The 27,089-nt window shown below is 39.6% G+C and overlaps 1 protein-coding gene across 4 annotated transcripts in view; it reads left to right on the top strand.

The window, feature by feature from the left end:
• Positions 1-27,089, top strand: part of RFX3 (regulatory factor X3) — a 282,021-nt gene that overhangs the window by 97,939 nt on the left and 156,993 nt on the right. The gene's annotated exons all lie outside the window — the stretch shown is intronic.

Genomic DNA, 27,089 nt, shown 5'->3' with positions numbered 1-27,089 from the left:
TTTACCATTAGGTAGCTTATACCAAACGGGAACTCCGCACTGGATATTCTAGGGATGAACAGCAATGTATTTTTTAAAAGCAAAGCACAGTTCAATTTAAAAAAGTTCACTAAACACTGAATATGAAAGGCATGGTACTAGTAGCAACTATAGAGTTCAGCAATTGGAAATCGTGAAAGTTTACTTCGGTTTTATAAAGGGAACAAAGTAACACTTGGGAAAAGACTCTTAGAGGGCATCTGATTTGCCATGAGATCTACTGCCCTCTCCAGGAAGCCCACCAGGAAGAGCTCAGTGTTAAGAAATCAGTAACTACTTCTTCAGAAGTTTCACATGCCATTGTTTCTGGGATACTGTGACTATTCAACAAGCAAGACTTGATTTTAGTTTAAACTTTAATTAGGGTAATTATTGTCCTCTATCTGTGGAGGACAGAATCTGTGTATTTATAATTTCAACCCTATAGGAGTCTATTTCTTCCTCTTAGAAGGTAGCACTTTGTACATATGAGGGCATTTGTGTATCCCTCTTTGATCTTTTGTCACCACACTAAACATTCAGTCACTTCTCACAGGTGACAGCATTGCCACATACACTCACCATAAAGCTTCCTCCTAAATGTCTTTAATTTTCAGCTCTTTCAGTGTTCATAGAAGTAGACACCATACCCTTAATGTGATCTGAGCAGTGCCATTAGGATCGTGGGAACATTTGCTTCACTGTTTGGAATATGTCACTTCTAAAATTTTGTCCTTGTTGTGTTTTAATCACCTCAGTTGAAGTACATTTGTTATATACAATGCATGTATGAAAATATACCCTTCCACAGCATTCAGTTCGGTTTTAAAAATTTATATCCATAGAATCACCACCACAATTAAGATTAGGACAATTTCATACCCTAAAAAGCTTCCTTGTGCCTCTACTCAGTGTCATGCCCACTTCTGATCCACAGTCCAGACAAACACTGATCTGCTTTCTAGAATTCCACATAAATGGAATCAGGCAGTATGCACTCTTTTGTTTTGCTTAGCATAGTGTTGCTGCTATTGGTCTCCATGCTCTTGTGTGTGAATAGTTATTTTCTTTTCATTGCTGATTTAAATTTACCGTAATTGATGGACATTTGGTTGTTTTCCGTTTTTGCCTGTTATGAAAAAGCTACTATGAAGATAGGTGTTCAAGACTTTATTTAGACAATTATTATGATTATGATTATTTTTTGTTGTTGTTGTTAAGTATCTACAAATGGAAATTCTGGGTCATGTGGTTAGTGTATGTCTAACTTTAGAAAAAGTTTCCCAAGTACTTTCTGAAGCGGTGGTACCATTTTACATTCCCGCTCCAGCAGCAGTAATTTCTGTTCATACACATCCACTTGCTTTTTTAAAATTGAAGAGAATTCTTAGCATATGTTGAGATAGTGTCAGATGATGTCAGGACAGCAGTCTTTAGTCATCAGAGGGTCCATTTAGCCTGCCTGTTCTGGTCCTATCGTCCTACAATAAGGAAATAGCTTCTGTTTTTATCTTTTATCCTCTCAAAATTATCATGTGTCTTACAGATGTTTATCTTTCTGACAAGAGCACTATTTTTGTACAGCTGCTGCTTCTTCATCTTCTTCTTCTTCTTTTTTTTTTTTTTAAAAGATTTCTATTGTAACAGTCCAGCCAGGCATCATACTAAAATCTTGTAGAAACCATGTTTCTGAAATACATCTCTCCTTTTGAAGCTATTCGTTTTTATAAAACCCTTTGTCCCTACATGTGTCATATCTAGCAGGTTCTTACACATAGCAGGTGTGCAGTTAGTGTCTCTGTTTCCTGAATATCCTATTTTCATTCTATAATGTATACTATTTCTAAGCAAGTAAATATATCTGATTTAATTACAGAACCTTAAGTATCATGGTGAATGATCAGATTGTTGACTTTGATCTGTAAATCCCTTCAGAGATCTTTTATTCCCAGTAGCATCAGAGGGTAGAGAAGAGATGCTTCTGGTAAGAGAGTGGAAGGTTTTTCCTTCTCTAACAATTCAAAATTCCTTTCTGTCTTGAACTCAGAATCCTGTAAGGCTGGACAGATCCAGTCCACGACAGGACAGAAGAGTCACTGTGTTTTTGCCTTTGACTTCAGGTTACCTTCTTAAAAAGATACCAAACACACATATGCAACTCTACTTCCATGACCACCACCACCACCACTGAAAACCCAAGTTTGTTTCAGGACTGTTTACCAATGTAGAAAGTCTACTGGACTAAAGGAAGGTCAGTCTTCCTTTCAGGGGAGGGGTACACATGCCAGGTTGGTTTAGCTGAACATGTTTCACCTGGAGTAAAGCCCGTGGGCTGACTGATCCAACCTCTTCTGATCTTTTCTGTAGCTTCTTCTTGGTGCTTTCTTAGACATCTTTTTCTATTCCAGAGAACAAATCAGATCTCCTTATACAAATTCACCCTTTTCTTTTCTCTTCTTTTCTTTTCCTTTCCTTTCTTTTCTTTGCCCTCTCCTCTCCTCTCCTTTACTTTTTTCCAGAAATGAAGCACAGTCTTTTTGGCTTTGGAACGACTATAGATCCTGTTGATGTGCTCAAGTGACCTGCTGGCATTAACGTTATGACAGACTCTCGTGTGCGTTGTGCTGGGGGGCGGGTGGAGGGAGAAGCAGAGAAAGAGAAAATGTAGTAGAAAGGAATATGTAAAGAAGACAAATTTAATCTATCAGGGTTACTTTCTATATTTCATTTGTGTCATGTAGCGCACCTCTACAACTGTAGTGAACAAGTTCCATGCCTTGATTTCCCTATCTGTGAAATAGGGATATTAGTACTCATGTCATTGGGTTAGTGGAATGATTCAGTGATTTCACCCAAGAAGGACTGGGGATGCTAAGAGTTTTAATCTGCTATTCTGTACAAGAAGAAGCACTAGATAGTATTTGTTTTAAAAATGGACACTCCTGTCATATATTTTTGTAAAATAGACTAGAAAATGTTAATGTAACTGTCTATGGAGCTGGATGTCTGGCTATTTAAATGTTCCCTTTTTTCTGTATTAAAGTTTAAGTTTTAAGTGGAAGGAAGATATTACGCTCTTAAACAAAAGTAATATTCTGAAGCAAGTGCATTAGATGTGTTGGGGTTTCCTCTCTGTTGTTTTTGCCAGCATCTTCCACATACTGGGTTTCGACATACTCCTCCAGACAACATAAGCCACGAGTTCAGAACACATTGTGAACACTTCCCAAGACAATCTGGGTAGTTCTTCAGAGGTTCATGAATACCTTGTCTTGGTGTTTACTGTGACTGAGTTCATTATTCTGAGTGTTCCAGGTCAGTCACTGGGTGTGGCCAACAGGGGGCAGTCTGTCCAGATGCAGGAGATCCCGCATCGATTATTCATTGCCTGCCTGCTTTTTATGCACATAGTAGAAATCGGTGCCTCTGAGATTTCCACAAATTTCTTTACACCTTTGGCCAGTTTCTGAAATAGTCCCATGACTTCACAGAAGAGAAGGATCTACATTGGCTGGTTTCAGGTTTGACTGTGGGTTATTGTTGGTTCTGCAGATCAGGATCTCAGGGATTTAGGTGGACAAAATAATTTTTGGCATCCTGGGTTATCTGAAGGTAAGAAGCAGGGGTGAAAGAGGCAAGAAAGTAAGGGAAGGAATGGGGCTGGTGGTGATAGGCAGTGAGGGAAAGACGAGGGGTTTGGAGGAGCAGTTGCTGACTTTGTGCAGTGTGGAAACTGCCTTGGTCAGTGGACCCCCCACTGCCTTCATCTGCACGTGCTACAGCGACGTAGTCGAATGACTCTGCAGTCTGCCGTGAGCTTGGAGGAAAATAGAAGCCAAGTTCTTGCTCACTTGCTGGTTACAACAACTTTAGACAAGTCTTTTAAAGCTTCTTGCTTCAGTTTCTTCACCCGTGAAATACATAGTTATTAATAAAAATGCCTCCGCCGTGTCTTCCTGGGACTGCTGTGAGCGTCCAGTGAAATAATGTATTTAAAAATTGTATAAGTGGTCGAGCTTAACTAAATAGTTGACGATGATGATAAATGATGGCCACAGCCAGCCTTCCAAGCCACCTTAGCTTTCTAACTTTGCCTGGGCTCCTGTTTTCAGGTTTCCACCATCTTCTCAGTAGGCATTAGGCTTAGTGAACCACGGCGTGCTCCGTTAATACAGTTACCAGTGCATGAGTGTTTTTGTGACCTTGATCCGTCTCCCATTAGTGAAAGCTACTGGCTGGAAAAAGTCAAAGGAAGCAGCACAAATGCAGAGAGAACTTTAATCTACTATTGGGTGACTGAGGATGGATGGAGACAGAGAGCTCAGCGGGACAAGTGTCTGGGCATCGCCGTGCTTTCTGCCTTGTCCTCATAGTCTCACTCATTGCCTTGATGTGCCATCATGGCCCACGTCCTCATAATTTCGGGTAAGGATAAAAAGTGCCTGTATGGACTGGGGAGAAGAAAGGGATGGTCTTACAAATGCTAAGGTTGTAGGTGAAGTTTTAGGTATGTTACTAGATGTAGAGAAAATCGACTCCTGTACGGTAGTGCTTCTCCAGACTGTAGCGTGGAGTTCCTCAGGCTTATTTGATCCCTTCTTACCATACTGATTGTAGGCATATCCTACAAGCTGAGGACACCTTGGTGTCATTGTCAAAAGCATACAGCGTGTGTTACAAATAGTAGTTTTTATTAAAATATGGAATTTTGGAAATACTTAGTAAAAATATACTTGTTTTACCTGATTCTGTAGAGCACACAAGACATATGAAATTATTTTAATTAAAAAAACTTGTCCTTTTGAATTTGGAAGAAATTATAAAGTATAATTATATGAATTTGGTATTCTTTACAATTTGATAGTACAGTATCTATTTTTGTGTGTTTAGTAATATATGCAGCGTTGAAAGCACTGAAAGTTGCATAAAATAAAAATGTGAAATGTGTTCCACATTTATTTTGTTGTTTTCTTGTACCAAATGGAATTCATTCAAATGATACACTGCTGAATGCTGCCTTTTATCTATTTAAAAACAAATTTAGAAATAAGTGTTTTGTCTTTTAAAAATTATAATATTCAAACCCATAAATTCTGCTTGAATGGAACACATTAGAGGGAATAGTCAAAGGCAGTGGGATAGCCCTAACTTTAGTATCATGTCATATGTGATGGTATTAAACTTGTTGGTTGATCCAAAAATACTTCACCATCATAGATAATTTTTTATTGGATCATTGTCTCTTGCTTTGAAAAGAAATTGCCCCAGCTTTGTTTTGACACTGGCTTTCAAATAACTTCTAAGCTTTTTTTTCCTTTTTAACACTTATGAATTGGAAACCACCCATTTTTGTGTGCTGATATCCTATTTTAATTGATGACACCTAATTAAAAAAATTGAAGTCATTGTCTTGACTTATAAGCTTCAGGTCATTATAAAACAGTGCTTTCTAACAAAGTTGTCACTTTTTGAGTTCTTACTCTGTATCAGGCTCTGTTCTAAGCCCCCAGAAGGCATTAACAGTTCTTATGAACATCAGAAGGTGTTCTCTCCACCAGAGAGAGAGAAGGAGATACAGAGAAGGAGAAGGAGATCAACAGAAGGAGATACTCTCATTTTACAATTTATTTCTGTTTTACAGTGGAGAAAACTGAGTCACTGGCTGTAAAATGACTTGCCCAGTGTCACGGCCACCAGCTGTGGTGGGTATATACATTTGGGCCATTTGGATTGAGAATTCGGTCGTCTTAATTATTAGATGTCCTGTTTCCAAACATAGAGAACTTACATGTAAAACACAAAATGCTCACATTAGTCAGGCACAGGCCAACAGATATGCACATCTGTTTTTACAAAACCTTTATCGGCTTTTATTATGTGAAAATAGACATTTGAAGAACTCAGATATGTGTGTAATGTAGCTACTAGCAGAGACTGATCATTTTAAAATATTTACAGTTATAAACCCTATTAAGCAAATCATATGTTCTTCCTGGAACAGTTTCCTCTGTAAAATTTGTAAGTTTACAAATTTTAGAAAGATTTCTAGGATTCTTCCAGATCTAATATTTTATGAATTCATGATCCTTTCTTTTATTCTTAAGTTCTTATTTTGCTTACTTGAAAATCTGTTGGTTGACTAAAGAAGTCGTTTAACTTCTTTCTTCCTGCTCTCTTATTCATTGCGGTGGTAAGGCATCTCATAAATTATAATGTGTTTTATTATTATTCAGTTCCAAATACCTTCTAATTTTCTTTTTCATTTTTTTCTTGGATCCTTAGGGTTATTTGGAAGTATATTATTCAGTTTCCAAGTATTCGTTGATTTTCAGGGTCTTTTTCTGTTATTGATTCTAATTTAATTCATTGTGGTCAGACAAATTACTTTATAAGATTTGAGTTCTTTGAAATTCATAGAGAATTGTTTGGTGGTTGGAACATCATCAGTCCAGGTAAATGGTTCAGTGTGTAGTTGGGAAGGATACGTATTCTGCGATGGTGGGGTAGAGTGTCTCGTAACCGTTAATTAGGTCAGGTTGGTGGATGGTTCTGAAGTTTTCTATTTCCTTTGATTTTCTGTCTACTTATTATTTTATTGAAAGATAAATGTTAGAAATCTCCATCTATGATAGTGCATTTTACCATCTCTCTCTTTCAGTTCAATCAGGTTTTGCTTTATGTATTTTGAAGTTCTGATAGCAGGTATGTAAACGTTTGGGACTGCAAGTTCTCTTGATGAATTGGCTCCTTTCTCATTATGAAATGACCCTTCTTGTTCCTTTTTGAAAAAAGATTTTATTTATTTATTTATTTGACAGAGAGATAGAGACAAGTACGCAGAGCAGCAGGCAGGGGTAAAGGGAGAATCAGGCTCTCGGAGGAGCAGGGAGCCCAGTGTGGGACTTGATCCCAGAACCCTGGGATCATGACCTGAGCCCAAGGCAGATGCTTCACTGACTGAGCCACCCAGGCGCCCCTGACCCTTCTTCTGCTATTCTATTTTCTGCTTTGACATTTACTTCATTTGGTATTAAAATATAGCATGGTATATCTTTTTCAATCCTCTTCCTTTTAACCTCTGACATCACATTTATAGTGGATTTCTCATAAAAAACATTTAGCATGGTTTTTGTTTCTTATATGATTTGATCATCTCTGCCTTTTCATTGGTTTCTTTAAACCGCTCTTTATGTGATCATTGATATGGTTAGGTTTGCATCTACCATGTTGCTCTTTGTTTTCGTATCTGCCCTACCTAGACTTTGGTTCTTTTTCCTCTTTTTCTTTCAGGTTACTTGAGTAATTTTATGATTCCATCTTATATCCTTTATTGGCTTATTGTGATACCTCTTTGTTTTATTCTCCCAGTGGTTCCTGTATGACTCACAGTATGCTTCCTTAACTTACCACAATATACTTCTGTGGGATGTTGTACCTCTTCATGTACAGTATAAGAGCAACCAGTGAACTTTTTTTTTTTTTAAAGATTTTATTTATCCACTTGACAGACAGAGATCACAAGTAGGCAGAGAGGCAGGCAGAGAGAGAGGGGGAGCAGGCTCTCCGCTGAGCAGAGAGCCCGATGTGGGGCTCGATCCCAGGACCCCGGGATCACGACCTGAGCTGAAAGCAGAGGCTTTAACCCACTGAGCTACCCAGGTGCCCCGCAGCCAGTGAACTTTAGCATTGGCTGGGGCATCGGGCCGGAGGACACTACTGGAATCGCGTGTAGTGTGGATGTGGGAGCTTGGAAAAATGCCTCTCTTCCTACTGGGTTATTGTTCCTCCCATAGGTGGAAGGGTAACATCCTTTCTCTTTCTGGATGTGTAGACTGAGGCTCAGGTTAAAGTGACTTCAGTAAATGGCAGAAACAGGCCTGACATAGCATCACATAAGAATATGAGTCTGGAAGTCAGGTAGACTTCGATTCGAATTCTAACACTATTGCTTGCTCTATAAGTGACCCTAGACAAGTTATTGAATGATTCTAATTAAAAAAAAAATTCTAAAAAATTTTATTTGAGAGAGAGAAAGTGACAGACAGAATGAGTAGGGGAAGAAGCAGAGGGAGAGGGAGACGGAGAAGGAGACCCCCGGCTGAGCAGGGAGCCCGATGTGGGGCTCTTTCTCAGGAGCCTGGGTTCATGATCTGAGCTGAAGGCAGATGCCTACTGAGCCACTCCTAACAATTCTAATGTTTATGCCTAAAATGTGGGTAGTAATCATCACTTGTTCTCTGTGCTCACATAGCTTTTGTTTTCTATTTCTGTTGTCAAAATTAAATGGAGTAGTATTTATAAAGCACCTAGTTAAGTTGCTTGGCACACTGTAGGACTTGAACAATATTTGACATGAGAGGGTTGTGGAACTTAGCCTGACTCCCAAGTAAGTGCTTTTAGTTTACTTTCATCATCCGCTACCTCTTCAGACTTTAGTTTGTCCTTTAGACCTAGAAACATCTGTATGTATGTAGGGAATAAAGAGTTAACAAAGACGAGGTTACTTACTGTGAGTCTGATAGTTAAACCCCATAGGTTCAGAGTTTAGAGGAGACCTAGACAGTGACTAGCACTCCATGAAGGCTAGAGGCTGGAACAGTCACGGACATCACTCACTATCTTCTAGGCGTTGGCACAGAGAGAGAGGTTGAGGGGTCAGAGAGGTTGAGGGGGCTGCGAACGGGAAAGTCACAGATCCCATTGTGTCGCATTTGCAAAGAGGCAGTTCATATCATGGGACCAGAATTTAGGTCAGTGAGAAGTAGGGCCTGGGAGAATAGATTTGAAGGTCATCGTAATACACAAGTGGACACTGAAGCTGCACACTGTTATTTGAGGGACAGTGTGTGCAGAGTAGAATGCAGAAGGGCAAGGATGTGTCTTAGGGGAATATTCCGTTAGGGAAAGATCAACGAGGAGACAGTCGGAATTTAATGATTTCCTCATCTTGCCACCTTTTTAACATCTAACGTTACTGGCATTGAGCAAGTGAATATTTATTGAATTTGGGTTGGACATAGTTTGTGAGCATAATTTATGAGTTTTATTCTTAGATAGAGTGGGAACAGTTATTGAACCCATTAAATCCTGCCTAACCTTATGTCCTCTTTTGGGAAGGCAACAAATAAAGTCCTTGAGTCTCCCAAACTGGCATGTGTGTGAACACGCAAGAAGTCCCTGGTATTTGTAAATTTCTCACTGATACTGGAGGACCATGATTTTCCTCTTAAGAGTATCTTTTTGTAACAGTTGCAGTTTTCAAATTTGAAACCCAAATTTGTTTCCATTCACTTGGAAACACAGAAAACAAACAAAAACTTGTAAGCAGAGGAGCTATGGCGAGAACATAGGCTTTAGAGTCGAATGAAACTCCACGTGGATCCTGCTGTTGTCTTTGAGGAGTGGTCGAACCCTCGGAGAATTGTTGGGTCTCTATGGACCTTAGTGTCCCATTTTTATGGAGTAGAGAACAACACACATTTTACAAGGTTATCGAGAATTGAAGTATTAAATTTAGTTGTAGGCATTCAATGAATAGTCAGTTAAAAAATGGAATGTATCTAAGGAGCTGAAAATGGAACAAAACAACCCTGATTTATTGGGAGCACTGTTGGGTACCAAACAGCAGCCTTTCCCTTTTTCATTTTCTCTAGGTAGAGGATGTAATTTTTTTCTGTTTCCTAATTTATTACTCTCAGTATTCATCCTCCCACACTGACATACTATGCAAAAAAGCATAAAAGGTTTTTCACTTGCTGCCTTACTCCCAGTTGCCAAGAGAACTGCTATCCAGGACTGCACCACGCGGCTCGTGTTTGTTCTGTCTTGACTCCGAAGGTGTTAAAGCAGTGAACTGTTAGGTTAAATCCATATTCAGGAAGCATTTGTTCCTTGTTTTCAAAGCCAGAAGAAAGGGAAGCAGGGATGGATTCCTCAAAGAAATTGTGTCCAGAATCTACAGTATTTGTAGATAATTTCCTCTACTGAGGTTTTAATTTTTTTCTCATGTTAAATCTATACATGAGAAAGAGTATAATCGAAATACGAAAGGGGAGCCATTTACCAAAACAAACAAACAAACAAAAAAAACCAAATCGAAAGTGTTCACTCCTGAGCAACTCAAATCATAAACTATAATAGGATATCCCTGAAATATAAATTTAACTCCCATGTAAAAAATAATTCAATGATCTGTTCTTGGGAGGGAACTTTAATCCCTTAAATTATGAAGTGTTAATTATTGTTGAGGCTTATTCATAATTTTCAACAAAAAATTTATTGGATAAATGGAGTACACTTAAAAAGTTCTGCTTGGGGGACGCCTGGGTGGCTCAGTTGGTTAAGCAGCTGCCTTCGGCTCAGGTCATGATCCCAGCGTCCTGGGATCGAGTCCCACATCGGGCTCCTTGCTCGGCGGGGAGCCTGCTTCTCCCTCTGCCTCTGCCTGCCATTCTGTCTACCTGTGCTCCCTCTCTCTCCCTCTCTCTCTGAAAAATAAATAAAATCTTAAAAAAAAAAAAAAACTATATATAAAAAAAGTTCTGCTTGGTTTGTGTTATGTTATACTTTAACAAATATTTTAATAACATTTTGAGAAGGTAGAGATGTTTTGTGTGGGGCAGGTTCTTTAGGAGAAAAGGTTGTGACTAAAAGAAAAAGTTTAGATGGTCCTATAAAGTAACAAATTTTGTAGACATTTATGTGTTTTATATATTTCTCAAGGAAAGGGTGTTTTGGGTTTGGGGGGTTTTCCTGTTAAACTGAGATAAATTTTCACATAAGCCTGTGTTTTAAGAACCAACCTTAAGATGTGCCATTTTTAGATTGATCAATATAAAACCCATTAGAGTTTTGGTTTTTAAAAAAATTGTTCTGTTCTCTATATCAATTTTTATTCAACTCATATTACATAATAAACACGGATTTTCAGCATTGGCGGTAGCCTTATTAATATTCACTTTGGAAGAGAAATAGGTTTTAGTACAATTACCAGCAAAAATAATTTAATAAGTGGGCAGTTTGTAGTCTTTTTTTTCTGGAAGTTCAAAGATAGTCATAAATTTCCATCCCTTTCTAAAACTAACTTTGCGATGGGGTCGACGTGCCTGTAAAACGGGCGGCCTCCTGTTTTGGAACCAGGTGACAGCTTCTGTTGCAGCCACATTGCGTCTACAGAAGCTGCCTCGGGGACTCACCAATTTCACTGACTTAACCTGGGTTTGGAGCAACAGCTGTTGACCTTCAGAAAAGCCAGCGTCACCCTTTGCGCCTTTCTTGTATGACTTTTTACCCAATATATTTACTTTAGGGAAATGATACTTGTGTTCAGAGCCCTCTCAAGAAGAAAAGGCAGCAAAATGCATGAATAAATCTGTCCTTATTAAGGTCTTTGCTGCTTTTGCCTTTCTACCGCTAATTACTAGTTCCGTACTGAAAGTAGAGTCACCTTGCAGTCGCCTTAAGAGCAAGATTCTGTAACTCATAATACCCTGCTGAAGTGCTATGCTAAGTGCTTCCTGATGGAGAGTCAACCACATAGATCATGGCCTGATCAGTGACTCAAGGTCATCACCTTGAAGGGCATGTCCAGGCTTAGCGTCCCCGAGCCTAAATTGCTCCGAACGTAGCCATATAAAGTAAAGTGATACAACATGACTAGTGTTTACCTTTTGTGGTCTTGAGATAGGAGTGGTTCTGCTACAGTCAGGAAAGGACAAGCCAGGAATATTCAGCACCGGTGACCTGATTTCACAGTATGCTTTGTACTGCTATGCCGACTGCTTCGGCCATAGAGCTCATCTCTAAGTTTGGGAGAAGAGTATGGTTGTCTTTTTTTTTTTTTCAAAGATTTTGTTTATTATTTATTTGACAGACAGAGATCACAAGTAGGCAGAGAGGCAGGCAGGGAGAGAGGGCGAAGCAGGCTCCCCGCTGAGCAGAGAGCCCGATGCGGGACTCGATCCCAGGACCCTGGTATCATGACCTGAGCCGAAGGCAGAGGCTCAACCCACTGAGCCACCCAGGTGCCCCCGGTTGTCTATTTTTTTTTTTTAAAGATTTTCTTTATTTATTTGTCAGAGAAAGAGGGAGAGAGAGCGAGCACAGGCAGACAGAGAGGCAGGCAGAGGCAGAGGGAGAAGCAGGCTCCCCGCCGAGCAAGGCGCCCGATGTGGGACTCGATCCCAGGACGCTGGGATCATGACCTCAGCTGAAGGCAGCTGCTTAACCAACTGAGCCACCCAGGCGTCCCCGGTTGTCTATTTTTGATGTCTGTAATGAAATGCTGTGACTAAGGTCAAGCCTATGGTTCATGTCAGAATTAGTTGTGAAGATACACAAAAGTCATCTCAAAGGAAAAAAATGACCGGGGTAATTAAGCTACATGGCTGCCTCGGCTTACGTACTCAGAGCAGTTTGGAGGGGCTGTCATGTGGCTATAATTTAACTGGGCCTCGTGAGGTCCTTACTCTTAGGAAGGTGGAGCAGAGTGGGGGAAAAGGGCAAGAGGCCAGAGAGAGAAGTCAGAAAGGGACAGAGATTGAGGGAGAAGGAAGGGTGAGGAAGAATGATTTATTAACATTCTCCTGTTGTCTTAATTGAAAAGAATATATCCTTCAGTATCTAGTCAGGAATTTTGTAAGGAAAAGGCACAGAGGTTTCCTATGTAAATAACCTTTCAGTTGCATTCAGGAAACACTATCATTTTAAATCTGGTTTGTGTGAAAAATGATTCCATGGAACCATGAGAAGTAATCAACTCATATTTGTATATGGTTTTGAATATAATATGTAAATGTTAGCTTAGTGTTTTGGTACTAGAAAATCATTTCTGTTACCTTCATAGGAGAGGTTACAGAGATGATATAATTTTTGAATAGATCATACTGGGAAGTTGTTTGCTACTGCCTTGCTTTAATATCCTTCAAAATTGCAGAAGTGCTTCTTGTACGTAAATTAGCTGTGGACAACTTGTGAGTTAATAAAAACCAACAGTGTGCATCAAATGGATAAAAAAGTCAAACAGCGTGGCTAGTTTCGGAGTTACAGTCGTGCAGAACAGTTTCAAAATCTTTTTAAAAGAAAGCCTGAGTGTAATATGGAAGGAGGTAATGGCAAAACATTTTAACGTGAATAAATAGTACAAGTTGTGGAAAGCTTGTAAACCTGCCACCTACAACTGATTACCCTTATGAGCATTTTATGCCGTTTGACAGTGAAAAGTGCACCTTATAAAAGCTGTTACCCAAACCATTACATTTAAAAGGTTTCTGTCTCACACCCCAAAATTACACGTATTTGCTGCAAGTGAAAATTCAGAGTTTGTTCCCTGTTTATTTTCGTGGCAGTTACTGTGGTGTTGAATTTTGCTTTTACCCCTTCCTCCTGGTAAACTAGAAATTAGTCTTTTTGGTTTATTTCCGTGTAAACACAGTGAGTTTGTGTATTGTACATTATATACAGAGATGATGTAATAATAAAACCGTAAGCCCAAAACATTCAGACACTCCATGTAACAATAAAGTACTGAACCTCTGTCACCAAGATGCTCCGTGTAGCTGAGAAAAAAAACAGTTTTACAAGATGATCCAGAATTTCTGCAAAATAGGAAACTCCGTGAGCCATTTTGGTTGATATCTCCACACACACACAAAGTTCGACTTACTTGAAATCTTGTTACACACCCAAAAACAGTGCCTTATTCATTTATGTGAGAAAGAAACTTGGAAACGTCTAAGAGCCCCTCTTATTCTAGGATTTCATTCTCCATGTTATGAGCGTTTCTCTTATTGTATAAGCACTTTGAGATTCCGGCAGGCCTTGCTACTTCTGTTTGAGTGCCTGCCTTTTTTTCTTCTCTTATAAACCATAGACTGTTAGAAAGAGCTGTTGACTGGGCATTGGCAGTTCTGAGTTCTAATGCCAGCTCTGATCCTAACAAATCTGTTTTGTTTATTGGTCTCAGGTTTCCTGTGAAACGGGGGCCTGAACTTGATGATCTCTGGTTATTCTTCCGGTTTACAATGTTGTGATACTGGGAGACAGGCCAATTATCTGAAAACCTATCACACCTTAACCTTCTCCCCTCCAAAACGTGTGGAGTGATGGATGTATGGAATGCATAATTCTCCCTACAGGCCGTTTGCTAAAACATAAACTGAATGGAAGTTTTGTTCTATTTACCAAGTACTCTAATTTATCAATTTGCCTAAGAACCAATTTTCCAAATTATCAACTGCCTGAAATATGTTTGTGTTAACTACGTGTAAAGTTTATCACAAATCACACTGCATAGAATAGTTGCAAGAGCTTTTGAAATTTTTGGTGGGAAGCATTAATTAGTTTTAATTTGGTCTTAATTTTTCTATAGCAATTTCACTGCAGACTCTTGGCAGCAGCAGTATTTATCAGTCCAATTCAGCTGAGTGCCAAATTTATCATTGATATTTCATATACCAAAGACCTTTCAGTTGCTTAAAACACAAGCAACATATTTATCTAGTTAAACTGGTTAGCAAATTTGTGAATTAAGAGACGTGCAGAATGCATTTAATGGATGAAAAACATGTTGCAAAAAATAAACCTTCCTTATTATCATTTGTAAACTCCGTGGCATTCAAGATACACACAGCCCTTTGGTTTAAAATAAACAAATTCTTTTTCTCATAAGTTACTGGCCCAGAAAATGGCAAAATTCCAGGATACAGTTCTAGGTAGGCTGTTGTGCTAGCTTGGAACAAAATTTTAGACAAACTGAAACATTGACTTCATCCATATGAGCATCAAAGAAATCTTCAAAAGGCCCCTCTTAAAAAAAAATTTTTTTTAAGATTTTATTTATTTATTTGACAGAGAGCGGGAGATGACAAATAGGCAGAGAGGCAGAGAGAAGGGGGAAGCAGGCTCCCTGCTGTGCACAGAGCCCAATGTGGGGCTCAATCCCAGGACCCTGAGATGATGACCTGAGCTGAGGGCAGAGACTTAACCCAGGTGCCCCACAAAAGGCCCTTTTTAAAATTTTTTTATGAATTTGTTAAATAATTTTGTAGATGATGATTACAGGTGAAGTCAGCTGGTTTCTCTACTCCAGGTCTACAGGACTAAAATTGAGGTGTTCCTGCCTGAGCTCTTATCGGTGGGTTTTATTAACATAGAATGTATTATTTGTTTCAGGGGTGCAGGTCTGTGATTCATCAGTCTTACACAATTCACAGCACTCACCATAGCACATGCCCTCCCCAGTGTCCGTCACCAAGCCCTTCCACTCTAGCAATCCTCAGTTTGTTTCCCAAGATTAAGAGTCTCTTATGGTTTGTCTCCCTCTCTGGTTTCATCTTGTTTTATTTTTCCCTCCCTTCCCCTATGATCCTCTGTCGTGTTTCTCAAATTCCTCATATCAGAAAGATCATATGATAATTGTCTTTCTCTGATTGACTTATCTCACTTAGCATAATACCCTCTAGTTCCATCCACAACATCGTAAATGGCAAGATTTGGGGATTTTTAGATGGCTGCATAGTATTCCATTGTATATATACACCACATCTTTTTTATCCATTCATCTGTTGATGTACATCTAGGCAGGCTTTTTCCATACTTTGGCTATTGTGGACATTGCTGCTATAAACATTGGGGTGCATGTGCCCGTTCAGATCACTACATTTATATCTTTAGGGTAAATACTCAGTAGTGTGATTGCTGGGCTATAGGGTAACTCTATTTTCAACTTCTTGAGGAACCTCCATACTGTTTTCCAGAGTGGCTGCACCAGCTTGCGTTCCCACCAACACTGTAGGAGGGTTCCCCTCCAAAAGGCCCTTTAACAATGGTATGAATTATGTCAAGAGTATACATATTTAAAAGATAGAAGTTTTGAGTGAACTTCTCAATTTCCCAAATTGACCATTAGACAGAACAATTCCTAGCAAGCCGGTTTTTGGCAAAATAGACCCAATGATAGCATATTGCTATCACCATCTCTGCCAGGGTTAGGGGACAGTGAAGCTTTAATGAAAAGTACTACTCTCTTTAGAATTCAGGTATTTTTTTTTCCTCAGCCGTACCCTCTAGCCAGAGTTGGAACCATTTGGAAGGTCTTATGCCTCTGTGCATGTTTTGTGTGTGAATGATGTACTTACTGTGTATCCAACTAACTTTTGATGCTATCACCTTTGTGTGTGTGTGTGTGTGTGTGAGAGAGAGAGAGAGAGAGAGAGAGAGAGAGCGCACACACGAGACAGAGACAGAGACATGGCTGCCACAACATAGATTTCCTTTTTAACACTTTCTGACCTGTGACTCCAATGCCAAAAAGCCTACCTGTATTGATAGCTCAGCAGAGGCAGAATAGAATCTTACACAATCCAGCACTGCTATGATGTACAGAATAGGGTAGACCGCCGTCTTGTCAGGTGGTCCGTGTTGCTGGAAACAAAAGTAAGATGATTTTAGACCCTAACATGTCATGGAGAACTGGTGACTGGGTTGGAAAAACTACAGCATGTCCAATTCCTGTAATGTAGAAGTTTTAGAAGCCTGCTGCTTTCCACAGGATGACGTAATCCCTGGTCTGTAGAACCTTCAAGTTGTCATGTTATAAGCCTATTACAGCATAGGGCTGGGTTTAAAAAAATAAAAGGAAAAATGGGATCTTTGCTCCTGGAATCTAATAGGTGGATACATTCAAGCCCTCACTCTGCCCGTTCGTAGCTGTGTGACCTTGGGGCTCATAGAGTTATTTAAGCTTTGAGCCTAGGTTTTCTCATCAGTAAAAATGAGATAATAATACTACCTACCTCAGGATTTCTGGACAGATGAAGTAATGCATGTGGAGCCTTCCATAAATGTGTTAACTGATTTGTAAGTAGAGGCTTCTTGGAATACCTTTTTCTATGGAAAGTTTCATTGATAGTTAAGAGACCATAGAAGAATGTCAGTTGAATGTTGCCAAGCTCAAGTAAATTTCAAGTGGTTAATTAATGATGAAGTTAGAACAATTACTATTAGGCTAATCACGTATTCTTAGCATTTCATCTATGAAAATTAAAGATCTCGGAGTGCTTCTGTCTCTTAAAAACAAAGGAAGCCTACCAGGCCACCTTTTCTAAGATGACATGATTAGAGCATTGGATCAGAATCCTCAATTCAGTGAATCAGGTGTACTTATTAAAACAAAGTAAATGATGTGTCAGGAGGTTCAGAGCAATAGCTGAAGACTTAATTTGCTCATTTGAGTTTATTTAATCCTTATCTTGTTTCATTTTTAAAGAAATTACACACAAAACCTGTTGAGGCTTACAAATCTCAGACTAGGGGAGTTGTTAAAAAATTCTGCCGTAATGAGAATTGAAAGCAAAGTCACACTGGAACATTAGGTGAAAACATCCTTAATGAATAACTTGATTGGAAATGGTTCTAATAGAAAATTATATTTATACAGAATTTGAAGTATGAAATGCCTCTGATACTACGTACTCTAATAGTAATGTGTCAGCAGGGTCTTAAACTCATCCCCCCTCCCTTTTCAAAAATTATCTATTTATTTATTTATTTTTGAGAGAGAGAGAGAGAGAGAGAGAGAGAGCGCGCACAGGGGAGGAGGGACAGAGGGAGAGGGAGCCTGACACAGGGCCTGACCCACGACCCTGAGATCATGACCTGAGCTGAAATCAAGAGTCAGACACCTTACCGACTGAGCCACCCAGACTCCCCGAACCCATTCCCATTTTTATTCATCTGTTCATTCAGCAAACTGAAGATCTTTGTGTTAGGCCCTGTTGCATATTTGTGGGTGGAAAGGAGGCATAGTCTTTGTGCTCGTGGCATTTATCATGTGGTTGGAGAGACAGTTACCCTACAATATGATACTTGCAATGCACCGAGTGAAAATAAGGTGATCTCGGAACACCCAGGAGGATGCCAGTCCCACGCTTGTTAAGCAGAAGGCAGCTGCAGAGTGGTAGTTTGGAAGGCTTTCTGGGTGAAGTGGAATTTATCCCGAGATCGGAAGGTGAAGTGAAAATGAGAGAAGGTGGGCGAGAGGAGGTCAGAGGGCACTGTTGGTTCGCAGGCCCTAGGCTTGGGGACCCGAGAGGCGTTCCACGCGCTTGGCTGGTGACGCAGCGTTGGGAAGTGGATGGCCAAGAGCGCTGTGCCCATGAATTAGATGTTGGTCATTTGTCCCGAGCGCCCTGGGGACCAACTGCTGGGCGTGGCCTCCAGTCTGGCGAGATGAAGATCCGTGAGGAGACTTTGGAGAGAGATGAGGAAGCGGCGTCGTTGGCCTGGTTCGGTTTGGGAGGGAAACATACGGTGATCAAGCAAATGATTGGGACAGGACAGTTATTATTTGTGTTCTTTCAGGACACAAATAATTTTTTTTTTTTAGCCCCCCCGGGGAAGACCATTCAAGTGCCAGAGGAGGAGGGAGGGTAGAAAAGAACTCAGTACGTGAACTTTCACACTTACCTGAAACATTCCATAACGACAGTTGCTTTTAAACATAAAGAACTTACGGTTGATTTTAAGCATATTAATAACTGCAGTTAGGGGCATTAGCCATGGATTTATGAGGCACCCTGAGATAGTAGCCCACCGTAGAAGAAACTTGTTTTTGGAGCCAAGAAAATACTTTGGACTGAGTTGGAAAGACAGCCATACATGGGGTGGATCAACAATTCCTATAAAATAATCTCCAAAGGGACATTGTCTTTAATTCAGTGTAATTGATTTATTTCAAGTACTACTGATTTTTAGAGAGAAATAATTTTTCGGTCAGTTTTTTTTGTGTGTGGAGTTGGCCGGCATCTTCAATGTGTTTTACTTTTCATCCTTTGTGCAAGCCTTTATTCCAAGTGTATACACATGCATTTTATAATGAAAACCGAGGTAAAAATTTCATTTGATTTAATAGCATGTTTTACAGTGTTTCCAGAATTTATATGCGTGAATATATAGATTTTTTTCCAAGTCCACCCACACCCCTGTTCGCAACGTTTGCCAAAAAAATGGCATTAATGAGAATTCAGTTCTTTAAGATACTGTACATTTAAAGTGGGGTATATTATTTCCATTATTAGCAGTGTTATTACACAGTATTATTTTCCCCTTTTAGATGTGTTGATCTCTCTGAGCCTGTCATTAGGATAGTTGGGGACTGTAAAAGGCTCTATTCTCTACTTGTATAAAAGGAAAATGAGAGGAAAAAAAATAGAAAAATTTCTTGTGTAGGCAAGAGAATCCAAGAAGAAAGTTGTTATTGGAGCTCTCTCTGGTGTGAAAAAAATTAAGCATTCCAGTTCTTGCCTTCATTCCCTGTAAAATCCAAAGGAAATCCTCTTGTTGGGGGATGACACTGCCTGCTTGTTTTCTTTTGTAGTTCTTTAAGTAATACTGCCTGGGAAGCTAATCTTGACCTCCTGTGTTCTCACCCCCTCTAATGTAAGACCACTGGGAAGCCCTCGTTGGTGAGCCTTTTCTTATCAATCCCATAACATAACGTAGGACGGTTACTTTCATGTGAGCGAATAAAGCCACACTAGTGAATGCGGGGAAAGAAAGCAAAAAGTTACGTGTGTGAAGTTCAGGGTATGTAGGAAGAAGGACCAGATGCCGGTAAGGCTAGTTCCAAAAGGGATTACTTGTTTGCTTGGTGGAATTAAACATCTGGATTCCCCACCTATATGCTCTTTTCCATTCGAGGTCTTCAGATGAAGCACCATTGCTCTTCTCAGTTTGCATGGAAGGGAGGAGAATTAATGTCTTGATTCTGGGTTGGGCAGTAAGCACTGGGTGGTGTCATAAGGAAGGGATCATATTTGATATTGACATTTGGGAGTGTGTGTTACTAGATTGACTTTGTTCAGGAGCGAATGAGAAGCGTCATGGTTTTACCAATGAATAGGTCTGTAGATACAATCTGTCTATAATATATAAAATCTATATATTTTTTAAATAGGCTGTTCCAGTGGAAACACTGAAGAAGTTGTTTTTTAGACCTGCGTTAAAGAGTTTTGAGCCACTTTAGTAGGAAGGGAGACAGAGCTTTGGTCCTGCTGCTGAACAGATCAAAGTCTACCTTTGCAGCTTTCTTGGAGCTTATAAGGCCTGGTTTAGGTTTCAGAATCTAAGACTGACTTTTTTGGGGTGGCTTTTGGCTAAATCGGTCTCTGGAGCCCACGTTGCTTTTAACCAGCAAGTCCAAGATCACCTTGAGGCCTCTCAAACTTTATGGTCATTGGATTAGGAAAGCCCATTTTCAAGAGTTGGAAGTTCCATCGGTGTTATTCTGTCTCCTGGAGCATTTTTCCAGAGCATGTGTTTGTGTCTCTGTGAAGAAGAAGATTGAATTGTGGGCTGCATATTATTAAGCAAACCTGCCTTTTCTACTTAAATTATTGTGAGTAACTTTCCGTGCTGGCTTTTATAGAGCTGTATGGTATTCCACTATAGGGATACAGGATAAGTTCCCCAATTATGGACACTCTTGTTGCTTATTATTCGTTACCCAATTGTATACAGTACTTGAATGAGTATCCTTGTATTTACATATGATATTATATATACATACACATTCATTTAATGGGGCTCTTGTTTGGCTGTTTTTTAGGACATGTTCTTAAATGCAAATGAGTCTACATTATAACCTCTTTCATCTATAAAATATTTTGTGAATACAGGTTGGTGTAAGTCTCTTTTAATCCGTGATGTGCTTTTTCATATCATAAAAATTATAGGTTTGATAACTTCACAAAAGCATGTTGACTTCATACTGGGTATAGTACATATTTGCAATTTATGTGATACTTGTGTCTCTTCAAATTTAGAGTTCCTTCTCAGTACTCAGAGTCTTCATAGACTCCTTTAGCTCTTTTGAAGTTGATCTGGCTAAAATGGCCTTAGTGCTGCTGCTTTCTGTGTGGCCGTCTAGGGTCCGACGACAGCTTGCCATAATTGGAGTATGACAGACCGGGGCTTGAATCCTGACTTCATCCCTTCATCCCGTCATCCCTGTGGCCCTGGGCAAATTGATCTCTAAACGTTACTTTCCTGTCTCTAAAATGGGAGTCTCTACTTGATAGGTGAAATGAAGGTTAAGTGTGTGCAGGGCATCTGTCACCTGGTAACTGCTCAGCAAATGTAGCTATTCTTATTAATATCCCTAATAATGAAGACGACAGACTTAGAATTAAGGGCTTGTTGCTTATCATTTTTCAATGCTGAGCATTAATATCATTAAATGCTCCATCCAGTAGGTTCTGGCCACTCTCAGGGTTGGATGGACCAAAAGGGAGAAACATTTAGAGCTCTGTCTGTCTGGTACATTTTGTTAAGAATCTTTCTGCGTGTTACATCATTGTGTTGCCAGACTCTCCTTCCAATAGCAAAGAGTGTAGGATACTTACATGTTTTTGTTTTTGTTTCTTTGGTTTTCTTTTCCTTTTCTTTCAGCTGGTATCTGTGCACCACCATTTTTAACATATGGCATTCAGGTAAGACCTGATTTGTCTCCTAATGAACATGTCGTAGAAAATGCTGGGATGGCACCAGCAGTAGACTGGACCAACACTAGGTTCTCTTTTCCCCAAAATGACCTCGGGGCCTGAAGACAGTTTCTCTTGATAACAAATAATAAAACAGTTCTTATATTATTTCAGTAGTTCGGCTTTACTAATATGTTAGTAGATGGTTTTATTTTTTTAAGTAATTGGTCCTTCAAGATAAAAGCTGTTCAAGTCATGTAATTTGATATTTTTTTTCTCCAAAGAAACAGTTTTTCATACTCTGACTCAAGGGAAGAATTAGTTAAGTGAACACCTTTGTTTGAAAAGTGAAAAAGTTACCCAGGCAACCTGTATATGTTACCAGTGTGCTGATTAAGCATCACCAGCATTAATCACTGTCATCAGTTACCCCAGGAAGATGACTGCCTAACAGTCTACACTATTATCATTCCGTCATTGTCTGCAGATCAATTTAGTACAAAAGATTAATTGTACATAGACATGAGCATTACAACATGAAACCTAAATAAACAGGCAGAGCTTTTATAATACAGAAAGTCACGCATTTTCCTTTTGCCTCCTTTCAGTTACTTGATTTATTGATTTGATAAAGCTCTGTGTTGTACAATGAATAAACTTCTACAGAGGTGTACTTTAAATTAAAAAAAGCTGACTATAGTCTGTAGCTTAACCAGTTTCTTGCATTTGTACTAGGCAAAGTGGGATAAAAGCCAAGTCATAGTGTTTTATGCTTGTAGTCAAATTAATCAGTCAATATATTTTTGTCAGAATTTCAAAATACTACATTTATCACATGATTATTTACCTATATGTATAAATTTTCTAGTATGGCCCATTGTTTTATGTTATATTGTCTTACTTTGAAAGTTGCTTAATAGCTTTAGGGTTGTTGTTTTTTTAAAGAACCGAAATCATCTTAATCTTTTTCATCATATACTCCGAATAGTCCAGAAATGTGTATTTTTCATACTAATTTTATGTTCAGGCAAGGGAATAATGGCATCTCTCCCGCCCCCCAGCCAGAAAGCACTGATCATTTTAGTTGTCTAATTTTAATAGAGACTTTAATTGCTCTGGGCATTATGTATACTAATGTTTATTTTCTAAATTTATTCAAGAATGCTGATGCTTAATCAGAACATAAGTAATAAAAATTTTATGTCACAAAACATCAATTATGGTTTGGGATTTTTCTGTGTAAAAGCACATAGATGTGAAACTTCTTGTTCTGTATTTTAAAAGCATTAATTCAAATTCTGACAATTTTTCACCCTGTAAATAGCATTCTTATACTCTTACGTTGAACCAGGTTTCTAAGTAAATAATTTATAGTTGAATGTCACATTTTAGATGTGACTTATCTTTATTATACCCATTCTATGACTATCATAATAACTTCAGTTAATTTGGTTCAAGTAGGATTTGGAAGTAGCATCTTTTGTTTTTCTGTACTAAGGAAGAAGGAAGACAATTTTCCATTGCACTCAGACATTAAATTCCAAGTCTTTGTTTTCTATACTGAATTAGAACCTGTTACATTCCTCAGTGTGAAAAAAGACAATACAGTCGGTGTAGTGGAGCCAAACTTTGCGGACTTTGCATTTTTAGAGAGCAAATTATTTCAGGCTGAAGAACCCCAATAAAAATTAGATGGATACCACCTATTTTTTAAGCCATCCCAGTTATATAGTTGTGTTTGAAAAGTAATTGATTAGGTCAGACTATTAAACCATTTAATTTGGCAGGTCCATTGTGTGTGATAAAAGGAATCCAGCTGTGAATTTGAGTGTATTAAATAATCTTCAGGAAGTTCCGTAAAGAACATCTGAATGCCTTGAAACTTGCAGTAACGCGTGTTTGTTCCAAACACATCTGCTTTGCCTAGGTTTTGCCCATCAGGTTGAAGAAATGCTAATCTTGTCGCATTCAGCAGCTGGGTTTTTGCAATATTCTTTTCCTTCTCCTAGGGGTTAATTAGCCTTCTTTCAAAATGTGGCCTATTTAGCTGTAGCTTCGCATGATTCAGCCTGAGTTGGCTGTACAAAGCAGGACCGTTAACAGGCGGGTGTGTCCAACTGCTTAATTAGCCAGAATAAAAAGGTCCTTTGTCAAACAAGCATCTGTTGCTCTCGACACACCTGACAGCCACATTAGGCAAGGATGACTAGACTGAAATTGTGCATGTCTCTCCTGCAAGAATATGCAACTCATTTACATATGGGACGCATCGTGGACCCACGGCAGGGGTTTATTTAGCTTATCAAAATGGATTAATGGGACTGCATTTGTGGCCGATAAACAAATATCACTTGAAAGGAGGCCGTGAAGGAAATGAACTAACCAAATTACTCCCAAACATAAACAAAGCCCAGAAACCACTGCTAGATGAATGGGAACACCTCAGATGTACGCACAAACCTTATGCTGGTCTCAAGTGAAACCCACAAGTGAAGCCTGCAAAGACACTACCCTCGGGGATGACTCTTGCTTTGCCAAAATGTTGGAAGGCTACCAGAACACTCTGAATGCGTCAGTGGGTTTAAATGATCTGTTTAGCAGAATTTGGCAGGAGGGTTCTACTCCTCAAACATGCTTTAACATTCTGATTGATCTGCCGTTAAGTCAGGTCTTCAGAATTAATCAGTTAAAATGCCTCTGGAAAAATACTTAGGAGTTGGGTTCTCTTATGGCCTCAGCAGAAAGAGAGAGAATGCTTTCTGATTTCGGTGTCAGAGAGAGAAGGGATTTCTGTCCATTGTTACTGGAAGGTGTAGATCAAATACAATGGATGGAGAATCCCAAAGACTCTGGCATTCAGATCCACAGTCTGTAGCTTGTCCTGTGGAAGCCCCATGGTCATGATATTGCAAGGTAATAGACACGAAGTAGTGACATCATGGGCTTTGGACTCAGATAAACCTGGGTTTGAATTCGGGCTCTTCCCCTTACCGGCTGTGTGGTTTTCAGCAAGTTATGTAATCATTTTGTGTTATCTTATGTTATGTTGTGTTGTGTTATGTGTTAGGTGGTTACGTTATGTTGTGTTATGCTATGTTATGTTGTTATGTAATCCACTTGTGCCTCAGTTTCCTCCTTTGTTAAGTGGAATCAGAGTGCTACCGTTAATGGGAGTCTTCTGAGGATTAAATTGAGGTGCGTTGCAAGAACTTACTGTATTGCATGGTCCTTCTCAGATGAGAGACCAAATTGTGGCCGTGAGTTTTTGACCCCATCTCTGCCAGGGATGGGACTGAGACCCTCTTAAGCCATGAGGCCTTGGCAAGGGCAGCCTCCTACTCCTAACAGAGGAAGGCAGTGAAATTATAGGAGGATGAAGTTGTGTCTGTCAAGGAGAGATGGAGAGACTGAGTTCTTATCCGTGGGCATGAGCCCGTGAGATGGGGATAGGGCCGTCACTGCTGAGTAAACAGAAGATGTTCTGGGGGCAGTTACTGGTTGTCCTGGTTGGGCTTTCTGTGCCAGCTTTGAGGTGGCATAGAGCCACGGCTGGTAGACAGCTCTCCGTGACTTTCTCACTTGGTCACAAAGCCATCATTTTCCTTCCGTCTCATTTCCCCCAGTTTCTCCTGCAGAGGTTGCTCCTCTAAAACAGTGCGGGGCCCTTTCCTTCTTTTTCATTCCGAAAAGGTCTCCAGTTTGCTTTTCTTTACTCTCTTCTCTCCTGTCTATGCAATGTCTGTTCTGAAATTCAGGGCTCCCCACTTACTTGGTCTAGTTGTTTAGTGCATGAGCTTTGTTGGTATATCCGACCTCCAGCTGTTTGACCTTGGTTACGTATGACCGGACATCTCTGGGTGTCTGTTGACTCACCCACAAAATGAGGAGACTCATAGTGGTTGCACATTTCCCTTAGTAAAGTGGTCAAAACTTGGGTATATCTCTTCTGAATAAAAGACGCGAATGAGTATAAATGTTATCAAGACTGTCTTAAACCCAAAATGTAATTTTTCCATTTTCAATCTGGGTGTATAAGACAAAAATCTCTGGTTATCCCGAAAAGTATCATGAACTCACATGCTTTTAGAGGCCAGACAACTGAAGGAGGATTGCCCTTTATTTCTGTAAAACACATAATGTAGGCTCAACTTTTCTAAATTTTCATATTTTTTTCTAAGAATCTGGAAATTTTGTTTAACATGGAGATTTCCAATTTTTAAATATTGGCAATTAAGAATTTTAATTTGGGGCGCCTGGGTGGCTCAGTGGGTTAAGCCGCTGCCTTCGGCTCAGGTCATGATCTCAGGGTCCTGGGATCGAGTCCCGCATCGGGCTCTCTGCTCAGCAGGGAGCCTGCTTCCCTTCCCCTCTCTCTGCCTGCCTCTCTGCCTACTGTGATCTCTCTGTCAAATAAATAAATAAAATCTTTAAAAAAAAAAAAAAAAAAAAAGAATTTTAATTTGTAGTAACTTTGAGTGAGAACCTGTCTGTGGAGTCTCCTATAGTCCCCGAGAATCCAGTTTCCAAATCTGTGCCTTTTATCTTCTGATAAGCTCTCTCCGGTAGTTTATTGAGAATTCTTAGGAATTGCTTTAAAAGTATATTTAATTTTTTTTTAAAGATTTATATATTTATTTTTTGGGGGGACGGGCGGCAGGGGAAGAGAGTGTCTTAAGCAGACGCAGCATTGAACATGGGGCCCAACGTGGGGCTTGATCTCACGGCTCTGAGATCATACCCTGAGTTGAAACCCAGGGTCTGGCACTTAACCAGTCACCTAGGGCCCCCAAGTATATTTAATTTTTAAAGAGATTTTTTATATTCTTGCATATATGAGGTCTAAAATAGTACATGTCAAGGTATGGGTCATATACCCAAAAGGGTGTGTATACTAGTCTGCAGAACGAGGTATAGGCGCAGGAGAAAGCCTCGATAAGATTCTCAGCGAGCATTGGGAGAAATAGGAGGGAGTTTTAGGGTAGTGGCTTCACTCTAAGAGACATCCACCCTCGAATGCGAATGCCTGTAATTGGCAACCTGTCTTCGTTCTTGTACTAAACAGATTTCAAAGCCTCCACCTAGCTTGGAGTTGGGAACAGAGGCTAAGAAAACCTCCGTGAAGATGGCATCCAACATCTGGTTCATGCTTCGTTCTCTAGAAAGAGTGCTTGCTAATCCCCTCACTTTCGCTAACAGCTCCTTTGCCGTAGCACAGAAGACATTGATGTCTACAAGCATGTGATGAATCAAAGGGCATTGGCTTTGGCTCTCATTTTTGGGAGGGTATATTTTTCCCTCTGGGACTGAATAAAGGGAGAGGCACAGATGGGGTTCCTAATGTGTTTATCCCTTTCCCAAAGTTTGAGAACCGGGGGTGCTTCAGTTAATCTTAACTAGGTGAGAATTTTATGTAGCAGATCCTATCATTCTCAAACATTTTCAGGCATGTTCATGGTCTTAATGCTGTGAAAGGGGTGTGTGTGTGCATGTGTGTGTGTGTATGTGTGTGTGTGTGTGTGTGTGTTTGCTTGGAGATAAATACTACAGTTTTAAAAAGGAGCCATCGTTTGGGAGATTTCACATAAAAATCTG

Source organism: Neovison vison, chromosome 9 (assembly GCF_020171115.1).
Source record: "Neovison vison isolate M4711 chromosome 9, ASM_NN_V1, whole genome shotgun sequence".
NCBI lineage: Eukaryota > Metazoa > Chordata > Mammalia > Carnivora > Mustelidae > Neogale > Neogale vison.
Note: the sequence above shows the minus strand (reverse complement) of the source record. Positions and strands in the feature narration are given on the sequence as shown.